Here is a 22,671-nt window from a genome sequence, read left to right on the forward strand (position 1 = left end):
ATTACTATTTTTGTAACAGTTAAATTACTATAATACTCTTAATTTTGCTTTGTTTTATGTTCTGCCCTTCTCCTCTGTTAGTGCCACGTTCCCTTCGTTTCTTTCACTTTCTTCTCCTTCCATCGAGCCCTGCTCCACATTTTCTCTCTCTTCTAAGCAACTTCACGTCTGTTTCTTTTGAGTTTTGATGATTATTGTAGCACCTACAATCCTTATGCTCAGGTATTTATCCAATACTCCCTCCGTATTTTTTTAAGAGATACACTTGCCTTTTCCGGCCGTATTTATTTAAGAGATACACTTGCCATTTTTAGTAACTTATCAACTCCACCATCTAATTAAATAATACATCTAATATACTCTATCACCCACCATCCTATTAAACAAATATTTTCATAAACCCAACCCACCCTCCATCCACCAAAATGACATGGTCCCACATATTTAATTATTAAAATATTTATCCAACCCCACTTGCTTTATTATTTTATTTCATTCAATTATTCTTCTTAATACCCGTGCCCGGCCAAGTGTATCTCTTAAAAAAATACGGAGGGAGTATCTCTCTTTATTTTCCTGGTTTTGATTTTTGTGATTTTTGTGATTTTTGTGATAATCTTTAATTTGTGTTCCATCTTCTTTGATTTCTTCGTTTTTTTTGTTGGATTTAATTATTGTTCCAATTTTTTTGTGTGCTTGTTAATTACTGGGTTCAAGGGAAGTGTAGCTATGGTGATAATTGCAAATTCTTGCATTCTTGGTCTATATTTTTTACATTATTATTCCTTCTTACCTTTTGATTTTCGATTTCAATGCTACTTTTAGGGTTGTGATCTCTGCCGCACAAAATTGAATGCTCGGAATCTTATATCAGATTATGACTTTCGGAATCTCAGATCAGTAAGCTGAAACTCGACCAGAAGCAACGACAGTGGTCGATGGTGCTTACAGTGATGCAGATGGTCAAAAGGGGTCAGTTTCGCAATCAATTTCTTCTTCAATTTTTTTCTTTTTTCTTTTTGGTTGCTCCCTGAACTTGATCTGTTTAATTTCTCTAAACTTTGATGGGTTTCTTACTTAATTCCAAATCTGGATTAATTTTCTGGAAAACCTAGATTTTCCTAGCTTTTTTCTTAATAATTTTGTTTTCCTAAGCTTATTGGTTTATTAACAGTAATGTGCTAAATCTTGATGATACGTGGAATTCATGCTTGCTATTAACAAGTTATTTTGTTGTTCATGTGATTTAATGACATTGGGTTTAACATATGCCCTCTTTGTGAAATTAGATGGCCGCAGTTTTAATTGTTATTGTAGTTGCTAATACTTTGGTAATGCAATATCGATATATAGAGAATTGAATGTGGAGAGATGTGTTTGAAACTACGGGTATTAGATCTTTGTGCTATATGTTGAGAAATTATTAGTGGGAAAAACTGGTTTGAAATGCTTGTTTTCTGCGCTACTCGTGGGTTTAATGCCTTCTACTGTTGCTTGACTATTTCCTTTACTACGAACTGTGATTATTGTGTTGATGCAATTAGAGATTATATCAGTTTGAGTGTTTGATTGTGGTTCAGAAATTTAAAATCACGGTACTCTTGGGGTATGTGTTCTTTTGTGAAATTAGATGACTGCAATTTTGAATATTAGTTGCTGCGATATTGCGAAATTGAATGTTGAGAGATATGCTTGAAATCAGACTTTCGACACCTCTTCATATCACATTTGCTCGAACTTTTGTGTAATTCATTCTTCCTTCTTCTTTTGCAACCATGTGATTGTATTTATTTTCATTTTTCACGGATTTCTTGCGAATTTATGTTTTTTTTTACATCATTTACCTTGATCTTCTTCTGGGTTGTTGTGCGAATTCATTTTTGATTTCTTGGTGCAAGACTATGTTAGGTTATGATTCATATGACAGTTCATAAATCATGCGGAAAAACCATAAAGCCAGGAAACATATTATTTACACATAATCATTTAGCATAGTTTAGATGCATACTCTTTGTTGCGTGCCTTCCCTAGCTGCGCCCGAACCGAACAAGAACAAGTCTTTAGGACTCCAAGTGTCGTCCCTCCGTAGATAGTCCACAGCACGTCCGGATCCGCCTTAAGATTGACCAGCTAGAATCGCCCTTAAGGTTCTAATATTTTCGGTTAGGTAGGCAAGAATATTGGCTGATTTTTCTGCTTAAAAATCTTAGTTTTGAATACTTAAAACTTATGTATAAATAATGACCCCTAGGCCTTTATTTATAGAGTTATGGAAAAGGAATCGTAATCCTAGTAGGATACGAATTAATTGAAATTAGAATCCTACATGAATTCTATTAATTAATTTATCCAATTAGGAATAGAAATTTAATCATACACTGACTCTTGTAGATTTAGGAATCACGCATGAGCACAAACTCACACACACACGGCAGCCACAAGGGCTGCCCATGCGCGTGCGAGCAGCAGCCCACGCAGCGCGGCCCACGCATCCGTGGCCTTGGCGCGCGCTGGGCCTGCCTTGCGGTAGGCCTGGGCGCTGCCTTGGCTGGGCTTGTGGCGCGCGTGCTTGCTGGGCGATGGCCCGGCTTCGTGCTGGGCCTTCGTCCGGCAGGCCTCGTCCGATGCTAATTCGTACGATACGCTTCCGATTAAATTTCCAGTTCCGGAATTTATTTCCGATACGAACAATATTTAATATTTCCGATTCCGGAATTAATTTCCATTTCGAACAAATATTTAATATTTCCGTTTCCGGAATTATTTTCCGATTCCGGTAATATTTCCGATTCTGACAATATTTCCGTTTCCGGCAATATTTCTGATTCTGGTAATATTTCCATTTCCAATAATATTTTCCGATACGTACCATGTTTCCGTTTCCGGCAACATCTACGACTTGGATAATATTCATATTTCCGATACGATCCATATTTCCGTTTCCGGCAATATCATCGTTTCCGGAGTATTCATTTCTTGCCTGTGACGATCTTAGCTCCCACTGAAACCAAGATCCGTCGGTTCCGAATATTCATAGATGGAGTATTTAATGCCATTAAATACTTGATCCGTTTACGTACTATTTGTGTGACCCTACGGGTTCAGTCAAGAGTAAGCTGTGGATTAATATCATTAATTCCACTTGAACTGAAGCGGCCTCTAGCTAGGCATTCAGCTCACTTGATCTCACTGAATTATTAACTTGTTAATTAATACTGAACCGCATTTATTAGACTTAACATAGAATGCATACTTGGACCAAGGGCATTATTTCCTTCAGTCTCCCACTTGTCCTTAGGGACAAGTGTGCATTTCCTAATTCCTTTGTCGCTCGATGCTTGCTCTTGAACATAAGGTAAGAGTTGTCATCCTTATTATGTCCAGAGGTGTTCCTCGGTTTCAGAGTTCAACTGATCAAATAAACAGATAATCATAGCCTATGATTCATCCGAGCACGGCCATGCATTTCACAGTTTCTAGCTCTCCGAGTGGCCTTGTACAACTTTTAAGCATCTCATCCCGATTTATGGGAGGACAATCCCAATCTTGCGATCTTGAGATTAGACTTCGTTTGATAGGTGATTACCTGAGCGTTGCCTTTATAGCCTCCTTTTACGGCGCGACGGTTGGTCAACGTCAAAGCAACCAGTTCTCAAACAAGTAATCTCAAATCACTCAGGTATTGAGGATTTAGTGTCTAATAATTTAATGAAATTTACTTATGACAGACTTTCATCTCTTACAGTAAAGTTTCATAGGTCTTGTCCGATACTAGTCTTCCCAAAGTAAGTATCTATGCAAATGATTATGACATTGCCATGTCCACATAGTTCAAGAAACAGAACTACTAGTCATCTTGCATTCTAATCGTCTAACGTTTTCTATGCGTCCAATTTTATAGAAAACTCCGATTAGGGACCATTTTCAACCTTTGACATTCAAGTTCACTTGATAGACATTTCTTAGTCACAGGACTGGTCCTGACAGTCTATCTTGAATATATCGTCAAATTGAAGGGACTCATCATTTAATACTAAACCAAGATTAAATGGAATATGAAAATACATTTCATATATGATAAATGTTCAACCCCAATGTTTTACAACCATGGGCCTCAAACCCATCTTCTAAAACAGTTCATGGAATTCAAAGCTATGCTTGATTTCCAGTGCTACAATGTGAGTGTTGCTTCTCACTTGTTGCATAGGTTTAGTTATCATGCTTTGCCAATCTTAATATCCTTTTCATCGAATGTTCTTCAAGATATGATGATAAGATCTTTTCGAGTTTGTTTATTATGTGATCTAGTCTTTCTTACTTCGATGGTGGTTTTACTCACTTTGCAATGAAGAACCATCAAGTTAGCAGACGTTTTTCTTGCTTCAAGAGTGGTTCTACGCATTTTTCAATGAAGAACCATCAAGCCAGCAGATAGGTGATCTACCCAAGTTCAGTGAAGAACTTTAAACAACCCTGTTTTATTGCTTCTTAGGCAATAATCACTTTTACTTCAACTTTATAGGTTGCTAGTGATGCTTTGTTTGGAATTACTTATCCAAGCAGTTCACAGATATGTGGAATACTCTCAACTATATCTTAGAACATAGAAATCATTATTTTAATTTCCCACGCAACAACTCATGGTCTCCAACCCATGTTGCCATTTCAAAACACGATGCTCTATAGCTCGTCCTTGTCAATGGTTAACTCCAAAGGGGTCTTGCTTGATCCTTTGCCAGTGTTTCTGCGTGTAGCATCAATATTTAGCATATCTTTATTTCCTTGAATCAAGAACTATTCCTATGTACCTTTTCAAGTACCATAAGTATTCTTGATCTCAATCTAGTTGATCTTCACTTAGATCAATAGAGATTGGTATATGTTCGTCATGGCTAAAGTCATACGATACGTTTTTGGCGATCCTCATATTATATCATACATGATAAATTCTTTTGCAGAATAATTCCCAATTGAATTCTATTCATGTAATTTTAGCTTATTCAATTTCAGCAGATACTGAATCCAGCTAAATTCTTTGACATATAATATAGGTTAAGAATCTCATTTAGACTCTTTGATGTTTAACTTAGTAAATGCTTATACATAGTTCAAACATCCTTTACTTAGATTTATTCACATGGGTCGAATATCTCCAATGGAGACTTTCGTGTTTGATTTAGTAAATGCCATTACTTAATCCAAAACAATATCATAAGATTTTTGTAAATAGATCTTAATACCCAGTATGTACTAAGTTTCGCCATGGTCCATCATTGATGAATTATTTCAAATCTAAGTCATTAGCATTTGAATGTTATTTCACAATAGAGAGATATGTGTGTAATACACATAGGACCAATTAAGTTTTAAGTACTCCCACTAAACTTCTTATATATCTATAAGAATCATGTATATTTTATGAAACTAAAATACTTATTAGCTTCACTAAAATACAGTTCTAATTCCCAATTGCTTGCTTAAATCTGGACTTAGATTTCATAAGCTAGCTTTCCTTTTCAAGCATTTATTTGGATCCACAAATCCTATGACATACCATGTACATAGTTTATTCCAACATTTGATTGAGGAATACGTTTTGTCATCCAATTGCTATATGTACCAATATGCAATCATTGCTTGAATTATAGACTTGAGCATTACGATTATGCATGAGGTTTCAACACAATTCACACCATGAATTTGCTTGTAACCTTTAGCAACTAATCTAGCTTTGTGTGTGAACACAATTCCATGTTTGATGGTTTTTATCCTTAAAACAAACTTGCAACCAATAGGTGTGAAACTATTCTTGCAAATCAACAAAATTTCAATTTTGTCATCAAAACATTGAGTATGTTTTATGGCCTCTAACCATTTAAAACATTTGAGTCTATATATGGCCTCTAACCATTTTAGGGAATCTAGGTTTCGTCATAGCTTTCTTACAAGTCACAAACTCATTAATCTACATGATAATAGTTTGACTGCAAGTTGTAGGTTTCTTCACTATCTAATAGAAGAATTGCATAGTTTCAGTGACCTGAACTCCATGTTTCTTCACTATAGAAGAATCTCATAGTTTCAGTGATTTGAACTCTATGCCTACTTGGGTATAGAACATCAAACAACAGAATATCAATAGCCACTTAAAAGTCCTTTGAATATTCTGTTCTCCTTGAAGCACTTGTAAAGTCTTCTAAGAGAAGTCTATTCTTTAAAGCCACTTCTAAAGTCCTTAAAGAATAAGTTCGGATTTTCTGAAGCACTTTGAAAAGCCTTCGGAATGTCCGTTTATGTTTGTTGTTCGCCTCGAAGACTTTCGAGGTCTATTTTCTCCCACTTGTCATTTTGGAAACGAATCTCCAAAAGGACATTATTTCGAGCAAACAAACATTATGTTCTCAAAAATTCGTGGTAGAAACAATACCCTCGTGTCTCATTTGAATAAATCACAATGAAACATATATCTATACTTGGGCCTTAGTTTGTTGAATAACAAACACTAAGCTCCCACTGAGTTTAGGAACTCTTTAGATATATTATGAAAAGATATTCTGAAATTACTTTTCAATAGCTTTGACGAATTTGGTTTAGTTTGGTGGTAGTTGAGCATTTTGTTTTAGAAATTATAGGAAAAGTCTTTATGATTCATCATTGATCGAATCAAGTACTAATTGACTTCGATCATTCCAACGTAGATATGCCATATCTTATGGACCTAGATTGTGAACACACAATCATTGATGATCATATTTGGTCTCAAGTAATCATCAACATGATCTAACCTAGATCTTTATGATTTCTTACCAAGTGGGATTTATACTTCTGAATCTTTGAACTAGCCAAACAGATTCAACTTATATCACATTTGAGTAAATAAACCTATATTCACTCAAATCCATGTGAAATAATAAAGTCATAAAATCTTTCTTTAGCTTTGAACTCTATTGTCTAGGCGTTCTAACAATAGTTCATATTCTTTGTTACTTTCAACAAGTAAGACTAGCTTGTCTTAAGTTGATCTAGAAATCAACCAACTTTCAAAAGGTCCATCAAAATAGAGCTTATGAATGTTAACTTGTTGATATGGTCTAAGCAACAATGCCAAAGATTAGTGGAACTCAAATCAAGGGGTTGATTTGAACCTAGTAAAGTTCTTTAAAGAGTTGTTTGTTTTAATCAAGCATATTGACTCAACCTGTAATTGACCATTTCATTCAAATAAACAAACAAACATTGTTTTTGTTTTTCTTTGAATGTGAGTCTTTCTGTGTTTGAAGTAGAAATTTAGGTATGCTGATTATGGAACAAAATAGCCATTAAGTTCCAGCCTTTAAAAGGACTTAAAACAAATTTAGATGACCCTACAGCTAATGTAGCATTGCCATGCTTCATTTCCCACTTGTAGGTCATTAGTGTATCCTAGCTTCCATTGTTTGAGTTATTACCGAAGTAAGAACCTCAAGCGGTATATGATACCAAGGAAGTTTGATTGCTAGGTCACTTCTCTTTAAACATAAACTTATAGGTAGAAACGGAATTGTAAATTCCTTTCATTTGTTCCTTGTTTTCCTATTTCTTGTACCCTTTCTTATAGTCTTAAGAATTGAATTCTTTAGCGTTGACTTTTATACTTTGTTAGACATGTCCAATGTCACCAACAAGGTTCTTTACCATTTTAATTTATGTTGAATATTTTTGTTTCAACTAGATGATCTTACCAGAAGCTTCTAAAGTTCTCTAAGCATCGATCTATTCGAATGTCTAGGGACTAGACTTATTCGAGAATTAAATGGACAAAGATATTAGGTTGTTAACCATTGGTAAAGCTGAGCGTATTAAACTCAATGCTTTATGATCTCAAAACTACATTGTATTTTGAATTCACAAGCACCAATTGGTTTGCCATTCGATTTTGATATTCGAAAACAACCATAAAAGTCGATATAAGAAACGTACATTTTAAATTGCTCACTTTCTCTCATTTCCGTGAATCGTTCTTGGATTCACTACCAATCGAGGAAATTTACTGTTTACCTTTCTAAAAGGATTTACTGCAGTGCAAGATATTTAATTATAAACAATAATTAAAACATACATTGAAGCATGCAAAGTCTAAACATTTATCATGAATAATAACTTGAAATTAAAGCAACCATGCAATTCAAACAAGTTATTAGCATTTTATTCGATTTTATTGTTCCGGCAGGTGTGAATAAAATGATTCCAAGATCCTAAAATCATTGAAGAACTAAGCACAGTTTGTCGACTTAATCCTAGAACATCTTAGGTAAGCAAAAGCCTTTTGCTAATAGTCTAGAAACTATTCTTGGTTGATAGGTACGTCTAAGAACTTATTAGGTAAACCTATCGAATTTGCCACGACATAAAAGGACTCCTTACTTATATCGTTGAGTTTCACCAAAACTAACATGTACTCACAATTATTTGTGTACCTTGCCCCTTTAGGACCAATAAGTAACACCTCGCTGAGCGAAAACTATTACTAGATTGATGTAAAGGATATCCAAGCAAGTGTATATTTTGGCATGGCACCTTTTAACTCAATTTTTAAGTTTGGAACTTAAAGCTCTTACTATGTTGGTTAGATTTTAAGTGAACTAAAATCCTTAATCATGCAACATAATCAAGCTTTTGATCTCATGCATTTTAAGACATATTTAAAGCAATAAATAACTTAAAGCATGCATAAGATAAATGTGATCTAGTATGGCCCGACTTCATCTTGAAGCTTTAACTTCAAAGTCCGTCTTGAAAATCTCCGTGGGAGGCACCATTTTCTTCAAATAGGATAAGCTATAACTAATTACAACTATTTGATGGTTCGCAGACCATATTTGAATTGAAAAATAACTTTGGTACTTTAGACCAATTACATTCAAATTAATGGTACGCAGACCATATTTTCTATCCTATTTGGGCCATACTAGTCACTTCATAACCTGCAAAACAGTACATATACAATATATACCATTCACCCATTCATTATCATGAATGGCCCACATAGCTGGTTAGTAAAACACATTATGCATCACGTAAACATTTGCAGCAATTAATCAAGGGCACCAATAATCTACCAATTATTCAGTCCTTATTAATTCTAATCAAGTTGTTTTAACCTTAAGGATTTGTAGACCTAATCAAGAGTTTATGACTAAAAAGCGCTCCCACTTAAACCAATAAATTCATATGCTTTACCAATTTTAAACATAAAAATGTATTTCTAGTCCAACCGGAAACATACAAATTTAATTAAAATTTAAAGCTCATATCAATTTATAATTGAATCCAAAAATTTAACTTAATTTCAGTCGTATTTAAATTAATTCATGATTTTAATTTTAGTAAAATAATTAGAATAAATAACATTTATTATAATTATAATATTCAAAATTAAAATCCAAGAAAATAATTCAAATTATTAATTTTAAAATCAATTAAAATTACGTGAACTGAAATTTTCAAATTAAACATTCAAAACGATCTAATCGTAACGCAAACACCCTACGCGTTGCACGCCCATGGGCCGTACGCACACAGCCATTGCTGGCCATGTGCGCGCAGCCCATGCGCTCGTCGCATAGCTGCTGCTTCCCTATCGCAAGCCTCCGCACACATTGTGCTCGCTGCGCGCGCCAGCGCTCATCGCACGCGAGCTATCGCTCGCAGTGCGCGCGCGCGACATCGCTCGCTGGGCGCGCGACATCGCTCGCTGGGCGCGCGAGCCATCGCTCGCTGGGCGCGCGACATCGCTCGCTGGGCGCGCGACATCGCTCGCTGGGCGCGCGACATCGCTCGCTGCGCGCGCGAGCCATCACTCGCTGGCGCGAGCCATCGCTCGCTGGGGCGCGACATCGCTCGCTGGGCGGGCGACATCGCGCGCTGTGCGCGCGAGTAATGCTGGGCGCAGCGCTCGTGGCACGCGAGCTTGCGCTCGCTGCGCGCGAGGCTGCGCGCTCTTGTGCGAGGCAGCGCGCGCTGTGGCGCAGCTCGCTTGCTGCCCACACGCGACTGCCTTGGCTCGCCCTTCGCCCATGCCCATTCGTTCATTGCTTGTGGCACACGACACAAGGCAGGGCTGCTGCCTTGTGCTCGTGCACTACGCCCTTGCTCATTGCATTCGTGCCGCACGGGCGACGAGCTCCCTTGCTCGTCGTCGCATGCCCGCATTATACAACACCCCTTAAGGGTAACACGAAGCGTCCATTGCTTCGTGCGTGCAAGTTATATGAACGAATCGCATAAAAATTTAAAATTTATATTTAAAATTAATGACAAATTAATAAATATTATTAATTTCATAATTTTAGGGCGAAAAAATCGAAAATTTATTATCCAATTGATTTCCGATTGTTATGGATTCAAGTCTAGGTCATAAAAATTTAAAATTTATCGTAAATTTACAATTTTTATGGTGGTTTTTAATCATAGGTTTCTAATTAAATTACAATTAATTATGAAAATCAAATTAATTCTAAATTATTCTAATTTTCAACAAATTAATCATAATTACAAATTAGATTGCATAATTAACAAGACTAGGCATTCAAACTTGTTAAACATATGCAGTAGGTCAATCAAAAATTCAAGATTTATCAACAAGAATCGCAAATATTTAATTTAACATCTTAAATTTACGAAATTTTGCATTCGAAAAACTAAAACCTTCTAAAAGTCATAGTTAGGCTTCGAATTTGAGAATTCTGGGTTCGGCAGCAAAATACTTTTTTTGTCAAAATTTTAGAATGCCTTTTACATGCGGAATTGACACAAAAATCACTCGATTTGGATGAGTAACGAAGAAACTGCCGAAAAACTGCGTACGTATAATTAAATAAACGCAATTTGCAATTAATTAACAATTACGAAAATTAATCACCCCTTTTAATTCTTGCAAATTTGTAATATTTAACCATGTTCATGCAATTTAGATTATGAAAATAATAAGGGGCTCGTGATACCACTGTTAGGTTATGATTCATATGACAGTTCATAAATCATGCGGAAAAACCATAAAGCCAGGAAACATATTATTTACACATAATCATTTAGCATAGTTTAGATGCATACTCTTTGTTGCGTGCCTTCCCTAGCTGCGCCCGAACCGAACAAGAACAAGTCTTTAGGACTCCAAGTGTCGTCCCTCCGTAGATAGTCCACAGCACGTCCGGATCCGCCTTAAGATTGACCAGCTAGAATCGCCCTTAAGGTTCTAATATTTTCGGTTAGGTAGGCAAGAATATTGGCTGATTTTTCTGCTTAAAAATCTTAGTTTTGAATACTTAAAACTTATGTATAAATAATGACCCCTAGGCCTTTATTTATAGAGTTATGGAAAAGGAATCGTAATCCTAGTAGGATACGAATTAATTGAAATTAGAATCCTACATGAATTCTATTAATTAATTTATCCAATTAGGAATAGAAATTTAATCATACACTGACTCTTGTAGATTTAGGAATCACGCATGAGCACAAACTCACACACACACGGCAGCCACAAGGGCTGCCCATGCGCGTGCGAGCAGCAGCCCACGCAGCGCGGCCCACGCATCCGTGGCCTTGGCGCGCGCTGGGCCTGCCTTGCGGTAGGCCTGGGCGCTGCCTTGGCTGGGCTTGTGGCGCGCGTGCTTGCTGGGCGATGGCCCGGCTTCGTGCTGGGCCTTCGTCCGGCAGGCCTCGTCCGATGCTAATTCGTACGATACGCTTCCGATTAAATTTCCAGTTCCGGAATTTATTTCCGATACGAACAATATTTAATATTTCCGATTCCGGAATTAATTTCCATTTCGAACAAATATTTAATATTTCCGTTTCCGGAATTATTTTCCGATTCCGGTAATATTTCCGATTCTGACAATATTTCCGTTTCCGGCAATATTTCTGATTCTGGTAATATTTCCATTTCCAATAATATTTTCCGATACGTACCATGTTTCCGTTTCCGGCAACATCTACGACTTGGATAATATTCATATTTCCGATACGATCCATATTTCCGTTTCCGGCAATATCATCGTTTCCGGAGTATTCATTTCTTGCCTGTGACGATCTTAGCTCCCACTGAAACCAAGATCCGTCGGTTCCGAATATTCATAGATGGAGTATTTAATGCCATTAAATACTTGATCCGTTTACGTACTATTTGTGTGACCCTACGGGTTCAGTCAAGAGTAAGCTGTGGATTAATATCATTAATTCCACTTGAACTGAAGCGGCCTCTAGCTAGGCATTCAGCTCACTTGATCTCACTGAATTATTAACTTGTTAATTAATACTGAACCGCATTTATTAGACTTAACATAGAATGCATACTTGGACCAAGGGCATTATTTCCTTCAGACTATTCAACGGCAACTTGTATTTGTTCTGTTTGTTGTAAAACTGGTATCAATTGATGGTTAGAAGAAGATAAGAAGATTACATATTAATCTGTTGTTTTGGTACTTTTTTTTAGGGAATGCTCTTCTAGTACCTTTTCCAGCGAGATGAAAGGGATGCTAGAGGAAAGCATGCTTCAGAAGCAGTAACTTAGGGAAATCCAGAAGAATCAACCCCTTTTATGGTTAGAAGGAGTTAGGTGTAAGAGTCGTGATCAAAGAGGTGTTTCACCGCTGCTCTCCCCTGCCGTTTCAACCTCCGACAACAACTGCCTCTCTCAATGCTGCCACCGAACAACAACTATTCTGAGGTTTATATACCCTTGATTTTTGTTTTACAAATATTTTCTTCAACTATGAACCCTAGGGATTATGCTTTGCTGAAATTTGTAAAAAATTTTGATTTGTGAGAAGGGCAATAATAAAAGCTGAATTCAATTACATTAGTTCAAAATAAATGGTTGAAGTAAGTTAAATTAAACAAAATTAGGCCAAATTAATTAGTTGATTTGTTAATTTGTTCTTCGTTCTTCTCTTATAATGTTAATGGACTTGTGGTTTTGTTAATTTTTTTGCTGTTTTCATTGAATTGTTGCATATGATTGTTGTCTGTTTTTTCCTGGGCATTTCTTGAGTCAGACGTTGTTTAATTCGATTTGCTGAAACTGTTGATTATTAGTCTTCCCTTTTTGGTGTTTAAATGGAATTTTCTAGCTTTTCAAACTTCTATACTATGTTGCTTCTGCTACCGGTGCTATCGATGATTGGCTAAGGGGTGTTTGCAGAAGTAGAGGAAACTGATAGTTATAGTTGCTATCAATATTAGCATATTGGTTAAAGAGTGTTTGCAAAAGTAAAGGAAAATAAATTTCTTTTTCTTTAAGTTAACCCATTATTTTATTGTTCTATTATTACTCCCTCCCCCCTCAAATGTAGTCCATATTCTTCACAAATATTAAGCACAGTAAATGGGTGGGCATTACCCAACAGTATGTTAGTATAAATATATAATAGGAGTAGAGAAACTCGATTGGGTGATGTGAATTTATTAATCAAAGGGGAGAGAAAAGGGAGACAAATTAAACTAGAGAGGTGTACAACACATTTGTAAACTGTGATACGGAATTCAATGATTAATCTTGTTTAAATATTACTATCTGTTGTAATAATTTTCTTACAGCTATTTTCTTATCATGGAGGGCATGTGCCTTATTCTCATTCCTTGTTCTCGAACTCCTAGGCAAACCGTTGCAGAGCTCAACTACTACAGGCAATTACTGATGCAGAGGCAGAGCTGGCAGCCATCTGTTCTGTAATGGGAGAGAGACCAGTACATTTTTGGCAGGTAAGGAATTATAACACTTGGCATTTCACATGACTATTTGTGAACTATTTGAATTGGTACTCTTTGTTGGATTAATTGTCATTATAATCTCCATGTCCTTATGTAGTTTAATACTTCAGTTGAAGTCGAACTGGTGCATGAAAACTTTACTCAATTAAGCAAGTCTCACATGCTACTACGAATAGCCAATGTTTCAAACAATTCAGTTCTTTACACTTACAATACCTTATTATTTGACACACATGATGAATATGAGTTGTGATAACCTGATAAACATTCTGATGTCAGATTATTGATATTCGGTTGAAATTGAGAATGCCACATAACCCTGCACCCTTAATTATTGTTATCTAACAGTTCAGTTTGTTCTAGTTTTAGTTCCTAACCATATATTTGTTACGCATGAAGAGTCTGTTGTAAGAACTTGATCAACATTCTGATGTCATATTAGGAACTTTTATTGGAATATAATAATCAATATCTAGAAGTAAGACACAAGACAGTTAGCACCATGCTTTTTGAGAGGAATGCTATTTAAGAATTGAATGCTATTTGTTACGCTCTATATAATTTGGAAGATATGTGTCAGAGAACTTGGCTTGGGAGGGTTTGACTTTTTCTCACAATCGGTATCTAGAAGATCTCTCCAGACTTGGACCCGTTTCCAAGATGAAAGCTTATTTTAAGGCCCGTTGTTGGATGATTGGTGCCAAGAAGAAGGGAGCCCTAGAGAAGGCAATTGATGATTCTGGTTTAGTTAAATCGTAAATTATCTCAAGCTCGAGCTCACCTATATTGAAGCCAGAAATGGCATTTCCCATTATTCGTTCGACTCGAGAGATCAGACCCAACTCTCAAGAGAAGCGGTCTTCCATCTAAGATGTCAAACCCAACAGAAGCCAAGCCGAAGATGCAAACCACTTACATGTGAGAGTGCTGATCTGTCCAAGAGGTCAGACCCAATAGAAACAGCGCCAAAGATGCAGACCACCGTACATTTGAGAGTGTTCATCCATCCAAGAGGTCTGACCCAGAAGAAGTCCGACCCGAGAGATCAGACCCAACTCTAAAGAGAAGTGGTCTACCATCCAAGAGGTCAGACCCAAGAGAAGGCGAGCCGAAGCTGGAATAAGGTAAACTTAGGTTATGGCGTTATGCTTTCATCATTCTTTTACTTATTTATCAGCATCTTTAAAGTTATCATGCTTAAGGTTCATATTTATTAGGTGTTTCATGCCATGGTTTATCTGTATGTATGATCTACGTTCACCACGATCTTATAGTTACCCTTTTCATTCCTCTTTTGTTTTTAAGATTATGGAGATTAGAACAGAAACCCAGCTCAACAGAAATCAGTTATAGCGTCATCATTTGTCGCAAATCGATATATCTGGGAGATCCAAAAATGGTGATATTGTTCCTCCATTGATCAAGAATTTCGTTATATTTCGATTTTAAATTAATATGAAAGTTCATAGCTCCCATTTCATTCGTTAGTTGTTATAGCACGACCCCCCTAAACTTGGATAACCTTTATCATACCATTTCTCTCTCATAGCTCGCATTTACCTGCTACATTATCTCTCCTCTAGTATAACTGGCTAGCTGAAACACGACCAGAAGCAACCGCGGTGATCGGTGGAGGTTATTGTGTTGCAGATGGTCAAAAAGGGTCAGTGCCTCAATCACTTGCCTCTTCATTTTTTTGTTTTTCTTCCTTGCTCCCTGAACTTGGTCCTTTTGATTTCTCTATTTCAGCTGGAATTAGGTGATTTTTTGTTTAAGCATTATCTGAGACATTTGTACATTCCTTGATCTTATTATCACTATTTGATCTAATTTGACATGCCAATTCAGCACAATTGGTTAATTTTAGTGGTTTTGCTCTTGATTTTTCTGTTTTATATTAGATTTTAGTGTTTGATTTTTAGTTGTCTTGTGGTATGTTGGTTGTTTGATTATTTATTTAACGTTTTGAATTAATTGTTATATTTGACGGTTTGAATCAAGCAAACATGATAATGAAGATGATTCAAATCAAATCAAAAACCTAATTTCTATTATTGTGCTAATGATTCTGCCAAATATTGCAAAATCGTAATAGCTTTGAATTTGTGGACACTTTTCTAGAGTTTTGATATTCAGTACTAATTTATTCAGGTAATGAAACTAGGGATATTGGATCATGGAGCTAGAGCCCAATTCCTAATCTTGAGAACCAGTTGAGAGTTTTCATATTCAGGTTCGAGTATTATAAGTTGCCCTACATTGCTCTAGAATGGCTCCAGAAGCTTCACGAGACTATGTATGTCGAGCAATATGTGCTGCGTAGTAATCAACACAACCGTGTTCTTAACAAGTATGTCAGGTTGAGATGTCAAGTTATCCTCACTCAGGAGCATCAAGGTATTGTTGTCACTCTTTCTAATCTAAGCAATGCAATAAAGCCTAATTTTTCTTGATTAGGGTTTTCAAATTCGAAAGCCTTTGTTTGATACTCCTTGATTTTGATAATACAATCAAAATGATTATAAGTTACCACACAAAGCATGAGTTGCTGAGATACTTTTATAAGTTACAATCAAAAGGATCTGTCACTATTCCACAATATGATTCCACTTGGATCTTGTAAGTTGAATTCCACAGCTCAAATGATGCCAGTTACATAGCTTGAATTCACAAGTATTCATCCTTTTGCCCTAACAGAACAAACACAGGGTTACCAGGTACAATAACACGTGTAGTATATATTCGTGATTTAGTCTTAGCCGCCTCCCCCACTTAACATCATGGATCTTAACAATGCGCCTTATACTTTCTTTTGGGTCCATGTGTTCTTAATTATATAGGAAATGTTCGGCGATTTGGGGTGATATATTGTGTACCATTACTGGATTTGATTCTTTCTCTCTGCAACCCAATGCTGGTGCGGCTGGAGAGTATATTGGGTTGATGGTTATTCGAACTTACCGTGTGGTAAAGAGCAAAGTTGATGAGTTTTTTGTTTGTTTATATGCATCTATGTGTTTGTTTGCTGGCTTAATGTATCTCTCTAATATTTTTTTATTAATTTTTTTAATGCTACAGGCATCGAGTTTACTTAATATAAATCATTGTGGTACTCAGTCACAAAGAAATTTACAAAATAATCTGGTTTCAATTTCTTCCAGTAGTTTGGAAAGTTGGAGAGAGTCTAATATGGCAGATGGTAGTCCAGTGACTGCTATTTCAACAGATGCAGACACAAATGAAAGAAACAAGAGGGTAATCTCTCATCATCTTTATGTTATTTGTTAATGGCGGAATTGTTTAAAAGCTTTCTTGTAGGGAAAATTGGCCCTTTTCCCTTTAATTTTCTAATATCTTTTGTTGAATTTGGGGAAGTTCGAATGCACTGTAAGTGCAGATCAGACTCATATAGTTATATTTATTGATATATGTAACTAATGCCTTACGGCATAATATTGCGGACAGTTATTGTGCAGTTTGATACCGTTCCATCAACTCATGCAGCTTCTGATTCGAGTGAAAAATCGAAGGAGACTAAAGATCAGAAGGTTAAAAGTTGTTCACCATTCTCTTTTTATGCAATTTGACATTATGTAGCTTCATTTTTGTAACATCTTTAATGATTTATTATTGTAGACTCTACGAAGGCTTGCTCAGAACCGTGAGGCAGTAAGGAAAAGTCGGGTGAGAGAAAAAGTAAGTTATATAATTTTGTTTCTTGCTTGTGCTTTGGTGGTTGTTAATTCTTTAATTTGTTTTCTCATTTAAGTAATCAGTGGAATTAGTTGAAAAAGAAGTCATAAAGCTAATATGAAAAAAACAGCTAAGTTTATGTTTTTTTTTTGTTTTTTTGTCTTTAACATGCTCTTGTATTATCTTTCTTTTTCTTTGTTGGAAGTAGGCGTATGTGCAACAACAGTTCGAGAGTAGCAGACTCAAGCCAACTCAACTCGAGCAGGAGCTCCAACGAGCATGACAACAAGTTAGATCTTGTTGTCTACTCCCCCCCCCCCCCCACTCTCACAGAAGTTGTGATCTTCACACCAGTTGGTGCTAATTTGGTGTATAATATGGTTATATATATATAGTTCATAAGTGCTAATAGGTTAATTTTATGATTTAAAAAATACTTGGTGCTAATTGTTTGGCGGACCCAAATTGTAATTGATTTTGGAACTTCTTGAGATACTATTTGGTCCTATTGGTTCTGTAATTGGGTGTTAATGATTTCTCTTAATTTCAAGTTCATTATTTTGAGAAATACGTGGAGTGTGGACTCCATTGCCCTTTCTGTTAAAGAAGTCGTGAATTACAATTTTATTATGTTACATTTTAAATTGAAGCCTTACTCTGCAGCTTGCTTGTGAACTAACTGAGCCTCTGACAAAACAACAAGTGATTAATATTCAGAACTTGTAACAGGCTTCACAACAAGTTGAATATGCATTGTCTCAGTGACTGGCATAAGCTTTGTCGAGTGGTTCTCTTGGTTTATCGGGTTCATCTGAAAATGTTGCAAATTATATGGGCCAAATGGCTATGGCTATGGTAAAGCTTGGTACTCTTGAAGGGTTTATTCTCCAGGTAAATTTCTATTCAAGTTGGAATTTTAAGTTTTGCTTATAGTCTTACGGAGTAGTTATTTACTGCAAATGGAATAGTCAAAATCAACCTTCCCACTGTATGTGGTATGTGGTGCTGTACATGCTGAATGAAGGGTGGAGGGCGTTGGGAGAGCTAGATTATTTTATAGGGGGCTCCGATAAAATGTAGATCTTTGAAGAATATAATTGTCGTTTAAATACGTTATATGGAGTATAAGAGATGGAGAAATGAATATTATAAAGAATTATAAAAAATTAGTTTTTTTAATAAGAAATATGGTTTGAAGATTCTTTTACTATAAAAAAAATGTAGAAACTAGAAAGCCAGAAATCTAAACAAAGTAAATTATTAGAAAGGAAATATTAACCGCTGTGAGAAAAGCAGAAAATCTACCTGTTTAATAGGAAAATAACTTAAATACGCGAAATGATATTATCTTGCTAATCTGATTCTTAGCCTACTCCGTCCTCAAATATGCCTTGCGATTATTCCTTTCTTTAGCTAAATCATAGACCTTGCACACGGTTTGAAAGAGGAGGCTCAAATACGGAGCTATACGTTGGTTGACCATATGTTTTTTATTTTTGACCTTGAAAATGCCATGGGGAGGAGGGAGTAATGAAATTCGATACTCACTTTCTTATGATAATGCGCCAAAATTCTTACTCAAGTTTCTGTCTAGCAACAATGATGTTGGTATCTCTATCAACTTCAGTATTTGACAATCTTAGTGATTACAGGGATTTACAGCTTACTAGTTAGTTCCTAGAAAATTTTGTTACTCTTAGAAAATTTTGTTAATCTGAATTACATGTGAAGATTGATCGAGTAACGCTATAGTAAGTTAATAACCATGAGCTATATACTTGTCTACTATATACTTGTCTAATTATGAGACATTCAACCTAAAATATCTAAAAAGGACTACCATGTGTAACTGTCGAATATATCTGCTCAGTACACATCATTTACTATACATGCTAAAAGCAGAATACATAATCATTGCTTTATTGCCGTACTTGTTCAACCTTTGCCTTCAAACGTGTTCTGTAAACTCAATTAGCTCACATCCTTCTTCCTTACAGGGTTACTAGAAATTGCATTTAATTGGCAAGCTTATCTGACATAGAAATTGCATTTACAGGAGATTGACTATATTTTTACGGCTTCATTGAATAGTTGCTACTGCCTCGTTGGAAATTTTAGTTCATGTTAAGAAGCTGCTGGATGTGAGGTTAATTATCTGAGTCATGGAGTCATCATCGACTCCCTAACATCACTGTAACAGAAAGTGCAAAGAAAGCCGGTTGTTTTAGATTAGATAGCTTTCTGCAACTCCTTGATGCTGGTAATCAGGAATTATGCAAGCAAATAAGAGTAAAGTGGAAAACGTTGCAACAGATTCTTGAGGTGAAACAATCCAAGGGGCATGCTCTTGAAGACCAGCAGATTGCAAAGCTGCAAACAAGACCCTCTTTAGAAAGTTCACCTGTAGAGCTGGGTGTTCCAGTTCAGACAACAATTGCAAAGTAATCTCTCTGATTCGTTCTTTATAAAAATGTTCTTTACTGGTGCTAAGAATGAGGTTCCTTATGCTGGACCTAATTCTTTTAATGGAAGACCAATGATTGTTTCTTCATCATCAATGATTCTTTTATCTTGTACTCCCGGTTCCCCAAATACGAGTTTCTTCATCAATGACAGGCCTGAGTGTTTTTTGTATGTGTAGTTATCCCGAACGTCAAGTTTGGTTATGGAAAATATGTTTAAATGAGGGCGCAGCGTTGTGGGCTGTGGGCGCATCTCACATTCGTGTCACCTTTGTTTATGTCATAACTCTCGTTCTACAATGCCCCTAGGGACGTGTGACCTATCGTTGGAAAGCTCTTTAAGTCTACTTTCTAGCCCAATCAAAATCGTCTCATTTCGATATGTAGAACTTGAGATATCATCAAAAGAGTGAACGCTTGCCTGATTTGATGCTTAGAAAAATAACGTTTAGCTTCATTGTTGACTCAAGATTATTTCTAGAGACATGTAGTGATCCTCAAGTCAACATCCCATCCGTTCATCATCCAAATCAACTATGAACACTCCGAAAGCATCCAAATGATCATAAAATCACCTGAAATATTAAAGAAAACACAAACGGGGCGTAATAGAGTACAATAACGATAACTTATGCAAATGTGACTCTAAATGCAACTAAAATGAGACGAATGCCTAGAAATGCAACCTAAAAGCGCCTAAAATACCCTATACAAATAAGATTCATCACTCGATTAAAGTCTCATACACTTCAGATTCTAAGAATCCTAATCTGACAAAGAAACGGCCCAGACCCTATTTTCAACGCCTGGCTCTGGGCGCCGAAATCTTCGGCGCCCAGGCCTGGGCGCTGAAAATACCTGGGACGTGTTCTTTCCTAATTCCTCGTGGATTAGAGTTCTACAATTCTATCTTTCCACAAACTCTTTTCTATAAATAGAGCCCTAAGTTCGACGTGAAAAGAACAACAGCACACAACTATTATTCTGAGTATTGACTCTAAACCCCTAAGCCTAAGCCTCACGCTGCGAAACTGATTACGCGTTCTGTCGCAATCGATCCAAACATCGAACAGAACGTATCCTGTCCTATAATTTGAGATTCGTTAAATAAAAGGAGAAATAGCAAAGTCAAAGTGGTTAGTTTTCTGAGAACCGTGACGCACCTCTCAAGGGTGCGTCGTAATGTGTCCCTTTTCCATGGTTTAATTGCTTTCCTCGCCCTTTTATGAACTGTTAAACTAATTAAATCTGATTGTTCTATCACGCCTAATAAAGATAATATGTTGGGAAATTGGATTATCATGCTAGGTCCCTTAAAACAATCTAAATCAGATAATCGCGATCGATCTAGTACTATACGTTGCATATTGTTAAAATCAACTCAGATTAGTTTAATAGTTAAAGCATGTCCCTTCAATTATTTATGCTGAGCTAGTAAGGATATCCTGCCTCTGGAGTTATCGAAGAGCGAGTACTCCTCTCGGTAGTTATAGTCCCCCGAACCCTTAATCTCTACCTTGCGGGTGTATGTTGAGAGATCCCCACACCAGGGTTCACAAGGGAACCTACGGCCGTCGTGGTCAAACATAATTGCACTCCCTTTATGTCACGATAACCGGGTTTTGTCAGTTTTTCTCATTGTCGTTAAAAACTGAATGGCGACTCCTATATTACTAGTCAATTGGGTGTAAACTCACAGGAAATCCAATTACACTTGATTTGACAAAAAGAAACGTCACACCCACGAGGGACAAGGTCACGCATTAGCCTCGTGCTTTTTCGACCCCCTCACAGTGGCGACTCCACTGGGGATAGTGAAGGAAATACTCGTGCTCGTAGGTAATCAAAATAGCAGAAGGGTGAAACGATCCTACCCCGCGTTTATTTCCCCATCAAGTTGGGACGACCTGAAAATCAGCATATTAATGTGAACGGACAGAACCGCATAACGAATCTTGGCTCCCTTGGATGTTTCATCTCGGGAGTTGGGACTAAGGATACCCATCGCCAACCGGGGGGTGCATACGCTTCGAATGTTGTCCACTCGACACTTTTGCTAGTAGTACACCCGTCCCAAACCCAATCGCTCGCCCATTAGGTCCCTCTCATTGGTGCATGCCCCCTTGGCTTACATCGTGATTGGCCTCTTGGGCGAAATTCGTCTGTTGAAGGCACTACCTCGACCGGGGCATGTGTTGGATACCTTGGGACCCACTTCTGCACCATGCGTGCACGGTGGCGGGCTCGACACACGTTTGGTTGGAGAGAAAGAACCTAGAGGAGGGACCTGTGGATCGAGTATACCAGCAGATCAAGACCAACAGCCCCCCCTAACTGGAGATGAACATTCATATTCTAGATTCCCTCCTGGTTTAGCGAACCCGAATAACATAGTGGCAGGCGGATCACCGGTGGGGGATATAAAAGGACTATTTACTTTCCCCCGGCCCTTTTATACAACTGGCTGAAAAGGCATCTTTTAAAAGCGTCTGATAGGGAACGGCGATAGAAGCGGTACCAAGCCAGGCGCAAAAACTACCCATAGAAGCCTATCATAAACTACATGACATATTATTATTGCCTCATGATGTAATGTTAGTTATGTGTAGCGAAATATTTGATTGTGTGTGACAAACAATGTTAGAAAACCAACGACCTTAAAAAAAAATTGCCCAAACATTCATAAACCAATTGGCCAAAGAGTTATACCGAAATACGTGTTCCGCAAACCCGAACGATCGCCACAAAAATAAGCGACGCT

General features: G+C 37.0%; 1 long non-coding RNA gene across 1 annotated transcript; it reads left to right on the forward strand.

Moving 5' to 3' along the window:
- The first annotated feature begins 84 nt into the window (after nt 1–84).
- Nucleotides 85–12,707, forward strand: LOC130470504 (uncharacterized). The gene is made up of 3 exons (XR_008930981.1): nt 85–222; nt 826–972; nt 12,479–12,707. It is a non-coding gene; the product is annotated as an uncharacterized lncRNA (long non-coding RNA).
- The last annotated feature ends 9,964 nt before the right edge of the window (nt 12,708–22,671 follow it).

This window comes from Spinacia oleracea, chromosome 3, assembly GCF_020520425.1.
Source record: "Spinacia oleracea cultivar Varoflay chromosome 3, BTI_SOV_V1, whole genome shotgun sequence".
In the NCBI taxonomy this organism is placed as follows: domain Eukaryota; kingdom Viridiplantae; phylum Streptophyta; class Magnoliopsida; order Caryophyllales; family Amaranthaceae; genus Spinacia; species Spinacia oleracea.